Source organism: Urocitellus parryii, chromosome 7, assembly GCF_045843805.1.
Source record: "Urocitellus parryii isolate mUroPar1 chromosome 7, mUroPar1.hap1, whole genome shotgun sequence".
NCBI classification, from domain to species: Eukaryota; Metazoa; Chordata; class Mammalia; order Rodentia; family Sciuridae; genus Urocitellus; species Urocitellus parryii.
The window spans coordinates 85,130,941-85,136,818 of record NC_135537.1 but is presented as its reverse complement, the minus strand read 5'-3'; the positions used below and the strand labels follow the sequence as shown (position 1 = coordinate 85,136,818).

The 5,878-nt window shown below is 40.3% G+C and overlaps 1 pseudogene; it reads left to right on the top strand.

The window, feature by feature from the left end:
- The first annotated feature begins 472 nt into the window (after nucleotides 1–472).
- LOC144256006 (transcription factor JunD-like) lies at nucleotides 473–1,251 on the top strand (annotated as a pseudogene).
- The last annotated feature ends 4,627 nt before the right edge of the window (nucleotides 1,252–5,878 follow it).

Genomic DNA, 5,878 nt, shown 5'->3' with positions numbered 1-5,878 from the left:
AGCAGGTCATTAGCAAATAGTGATAGTTTGAGTTCCTCTTTTCCTACTCATTTAACTTTCATTCTTTCTTCTAATTGTTTTGGATAGAGTTTCAAGGATGTTGTTGAATAGAAGTGGCAAAAAAATTGACAAAAAAGAGTATCCTTTTTTTTTTTTTTTAAATATAGAGGGAATACTTCAAATTTTTCTCCCTTAAGAACAATGTTTCTGAGGTGCCGCTGCAAGAGGGCCAGGCACAGCGGCCCAGCCACTCCCCTGCCTCCTACCTGTGCTTTGAGGTCAGGGGGGAGACAGAGGATAGAAACACCCCTCTAAGGCGCTGAGGCCCTGAGCCTGGGTAGTAGCACCAGTGGCAATGGCAGCAACTTAGCATCCCAGGGCTGCTTCTGAGGCGCTGACACTGAGCCTGAGTGAGCAAGCAGGTGTTGCGGCTCTATACAGCAGCTGGGATACCTCCCCCTCCCTGGGCGGGATGGGCGCACCCAGTGCAGTGGCCCCCGGCCTTTGCCCTCCTCACTTGACCTGGAGCTGCTCAAGCTCGCCTCTCCTGAGCTGGAGCGCCTCATAATCCAGTCCAAAGGGCTGGTAACCACCACAGGCAAGCACGCAGTTCCTCTACCCCAAGGTGGCAGACAGGGAGGAGCAAGAGTTCACAGAGCGCTTTGTGAAAGCCCTGGAAGATTTGCACAAACAGAACCAGGTTGTTGCCGGTAGGGCAGCCTCTGCTGCTGCACGGAAGGAAGACCCTCTGGCATGGCATCCACGCTTAGGCCCCCCATTCACCCCACTTCGGGGAGATGGCTATAAGGAGGCACTGCTCTAAGCTAACCTGAGCAGCTAGCGGATGGCTCGCAGGGGTGCTGGGTGCTGCCACTGTGGCCTTCACCGCTGATCCCATTCCCTTCCCACTGCATCTGCCCGGTAGCACTGGGGCCGCTGCGCCTGGCAGCGCTCAAGGACTGGCCACAGATGGTGGCCGACGCACCAAGCTTCCGCAAGAGCCCGCAGTTGTGGCCCATCGAGGTGGACACGCAGGAGCAAGATCGCAAGAGGCTGGCCAAATGCATGGCAGCTTCCAAGTGACACAAACGCAAGCTGGAGTGCATCTTGCACTTGGAGGAGAAACTGAAGATGCTCAAGAGCCAGATCAGGAGCCTGCTGAGCGAGCAAGTGGTGCAGCTCAAGCAGAAAGTTATTATCCACGTCAACAGCAGCTGCCAGCTGCCCCAGCACCAGGTGCCCACATACTGAGCCCGAGCGAGGGTGCAGCCTCCCTGCATGAGGAGCTGGCTCACGAGGGGTGGTGCATGGGTGCCTCGGATCTGGAGAGCGTGCGGTCTTGGCGACACCCTCCCCAAGGGTGTCCAGGACTTGGAGAGGGCGCAGTCCCCAGGTATATCCCTGAGGGCAGCTCTGGACTTCAATAAGCTGGACCCCCTGCTCCCTGGGCGCATGACACCACCCCTTTCCTGGAGCTATCTCTCTGTGTGACCCTGTGTTGCACAAACCCGAGAGCTGGGTGCTGCCACTGTGGCCTTCACCGCTGATCCCATTCCCTTCCCATTGCATCTGCCCGGTAGCACTGGGGCAGATGTCCCTTTGTACACACCACTGTGGAAGGGGCTCTGTGGGGCGCAGCCACCAGCCTACCTTTTCTTTTAGTTTGTTTGTTTGTTTATTTATTTATTTATTGCCATTGGAAGAAAGAAGAATAAAGTGTTGATTCTGCCCTATTTATGTTTCTACTCTGGAACAAATGGTTGTGTGTGCATGTGTGTTTCCTTGTTTTGTTTTGTGTTTTGTTTTTTTGTTTGTGTTAGTTTTAGTTTTTGTTTTTTTCAGAAATGGGAAGAAGAAAAAAAATACTATGACTTTTCCTAGCTCTGGCTACCCTCTTCTGTCCTTCTGACCACCACTCCCTGTTTGTTCTTTTGTTTTTGTCTTTCTTTCATTTTGCTAGGAGTCCACATTCCTGTTTGTAATCCTTTGTTTGTCCAGTTTTCTGTTTGCACAGTCTCCTTACGCCAAAAAACATATAATAAATAAATTAATTAATTAATTAATAAATAACAATACAAAGAAAAAAAATGTTTCCCTGTGTTTACCATTGACAGCTTTTATAGTTTGATATATTTCTACTATACATAGTTTTCTAGTGTTTTGATCATGTATGTAGTCACATGCTTTTTTTGCTATTATTTAGATAATTTTCTGATTCTTATCTTTACATCTATTTACTTAAAAAATATGTTTATTGATTTTCATGTTTTGAACCAACCCTGCATCCCTGGGACAAACCCCACTGATCATATTGCACTATCTTTTAATATGATTTTGTATGCTGCTTGTCATAATTTTACTGAGAATTATTACATCTCTGTTCATCAGGAATACTGGCCTGAAATATTCTTTCCTCGATGTGTCTGTCTGGTTTTTGCATTCGGTTGATATTAGTTTCATAGAATGAGGTTAGAAAGGTTTTGCTATTTTTCTGTTTTATAAAATAATTTTAGAAGAATTGGTATTCATTCTTTTTTCAACTTCTTGTAGAACTGGGCTGAGAATTTCTCTGATACTGGGTTTTTCTTACTTGTTAGGCTTATGATAAATCCTGGCTTGGGAGAATTAATGAAGTACATTCAAGACTTCATACTTTAGAGGAGAAATGACTACCCTAACATTAGCCTGCTTTGACAAATGTTAATCCTCAAATAACAATATTTTTAAAACATTGTTTTGCTTTCCCCAGGAGAGGACTGACACCTCCAAGACTCCTTTTTTTAAATGTGTGTGTGTGTGTGTGTGTGTGTGTGTGTGTGTGTGTGTCTCCAGAGTTTCGTGGTCACTTGGTAAAATTGCATTAAATAACACAGCCATGACTCCATTTGGGGTACTTTATTCAAGATTTTTAGCTCACATCTTAATTTTTTTGATCTATAAAACACTTAAAGTAGCTATAATTTCTATCAGAGTCTCTATATGGAAGTATAGAATGATGAGATAAAATATTTTAACACTCTAACTCTCCAATATTATCAAATTTATTTCTAATGGAATTTAATGTTATTCGTACTCTTGACATAATGCTCCTTGAATAAATGTAAAACCTTGAAATAAATAAAACACAAGAGGATCAGTCAAAGGAAGTGACAGACCCTATGAAAGAAGGATGAAGATTATGAAATACTTCTGAATTAATAGGTAAGTTCCATGAAAAGTGGAATCAACATGTTTCATGTGTGTGTATACTACACTAAGATACTTAGGTGTTTGTAAAGCAGGAGAAAATAAGATACTATTACAGTGTTAAGAAATAGGGAAATAAGAGGAACATTATCATAAACATCATGCTGAATTTAGCAGAAAACCCAAATGTGAAGCCTAGAGATGTTTTGTAGAAAGCAACAAAGGTAAGCAAATATCATCACTTCCCTTGCTGCTGAGGACAGAGTAGAAGGAAATAGTTTACAAACATATTTTTTAATAAATACAATAAAATGCTTCATTTCAAGGGAAATGAATGAACCAGGCTGGGTAGAAGGAACTGTCAAGTTCAACTTGTTAAACTGTCTTTGACACATCTATGGCCAAGATGGGAAAAAATGACTATTTCCCATGAATAAACTCAGTAATAACAGAAAGTCTTCTCAGGCTACACTTTGAATAATGCTGCAATGTTCATTAACTCTGGTGCTTCTCACAGAATAGTTGTTACCACTGCTTACCTGGAGTCTTTTCTTCCCCAATGCTGCAGTATAACACTAGAGAAGCCCACTGAGGCAAGTGTAGAGTGAAAAGTAAAGCTTTATTAAAGGACAGCAGAAAAGACTTCTCCCAAGAGAAAGAAGAGGACCCAAAAGACGGAATCCATAGAAGGACGAGGTCTTCCCTTTTTTATTGCTAAAGTCTTCTTTCAGTTTCCCACACTCATGTCTTTTGTTTCCCAGGTGGAAAGGCCCAAAAGGTGGGAGATAGGTGGGCTGGAGGAATAATCTGGGCAGAAAGGGCCTGGGGCAGCTTTGGGATTAGCACTTCCCTGTTTGCTGGGAGCTGTTTCATTAACATTTACTTAGGATGGCCTCCAGGCTTAGAGGACATTAACATTTCAATTTCCCCAAGGGCTGCTCTGGTTTCCTGAACTCCATTCTCTACAATGGCCTCCATTTTATTTATCTTACTGGATATGAGATCGGATTTACCTAACTGCACTGAGGACTTATCTTTAAATCTGGCTTCATAGTCACTCAGTGCCTGAAAGACTCATGGGTTAAAAGAAGTAGGCACCCAGGGCTTTGAATCTTCTTCAAAAAAATTTCTTTTTTTTTTCCAAGTTTGACCATTCTGACATCAATATGTGAATTCAGATATTTAGGGTAAAGCTGTACTTTGATGATCCAATTACTTTTCTCCTTTAAAATTACAAAAATTTCAATAGAAAATGCATACATTTCCTGAACACCCAAAGTCCATTTTCATTGATTGAGTGAATTCAAATTGCCTTTGGAAAACATGTTTCCTTTAAAGTTTTCAGTGAATAAAATTATCCTTTGATATTTGGGTGAAAAATCAGTGAAAATACCTTTGAAAGTTTAAATATTTTTCAGGAAGAGATAAAGTAACTTTCTCTAAATTATTATAAACTTCTTTTACTATAGAAAAGTCAGTAATGTGATAATAATTTGGTTTTTATTGATGTTGTCTTTTTTTTTCTGGTTCTCTTCCTTACAAAACAATGTAGGGTCTCTCACTAGACCTGGGATATGTATAGCTTGTTGTATAAGAAAATAAATAAACAAATAAATAATACAAACTAATGTTTTATGTGAGTGTTTATACTCTTAAAATATATTTTTCAATTTAAAACAATTCAGTGTAATGACACCCAATATAAATGGATATGCCTCCCATAGAGCTTTATTTTCCAAATTACTAGTTTCTGAGAAGTAAATATGAAGAGTGAACTGAGACATCTTCTCTTAGACAGAAATCATGGAAGAAATGGAGAGTGAGAGATAAGAAGAAAATAACCAATGAAATGAAGAAGGAAGAAAGTAGAGAAGAGAGAAAAGAAGGAACAAATTTTACTAATGATTTTTCTCATTTGGGAATGAAGACAGTTTAAAGCACCTTCTTCCTGAGGGAGCCAGTTTTTCTTCCAATTACCCCTTCCCATTGTAGTCCATCTTCTCATTCTCTCACCCTCATCATACCGAATATTTAGCAGATATGCATTGTCATTATGAACCAATCTGTGCTTGAAGATAATTTCTTCAGCTTCTGTACAGTCCAGCTTAGCCATGAGCAGGTAGTTTAAGAACTGTGAAAAAAAAATGAACTGTAGATGCCAATCATGGAGGATTTTCTCTTTCCCATTCTAGGAACCAAAATGAGAACCTCTTTTCTGTTAATTTTGGCTGAGAAATGTAAAAGAAGGTCCTGACTTGCCCTGTTCATGTCCAAATCTACTAAATATTATGAGCATAAGGGAACTTCATCTGGACAGAAATGACTCACAGACCCTGTTATCTGTTTCTGGTAGGTTAGTGTTAGTAACTACCACAGCTCAGAAATGCAAGATCTACACGGGAAGGGTTAGTTATTACAAAAGAAGAAGAATATAGATCTCTAAATATCACCAAATGCCTACTATTTATCTGATTAAAAGGACTGTGTTTCTCAGTAATATCACCCACAATTTATCTGACCCTTAATGTCTATCAGCATGCCCCTTTACTTGGACTATCTTCATTTATTTCAACCAGATATTTGTTGAGAAAGTAAAAGAAAGTACTCTCATTTTATAGATAGTATATTGGAGGTGAGATGGACTTAAACAAAAGCTCAGAAAATTTTCTCATAAATATAAGTGTAGTAAAAT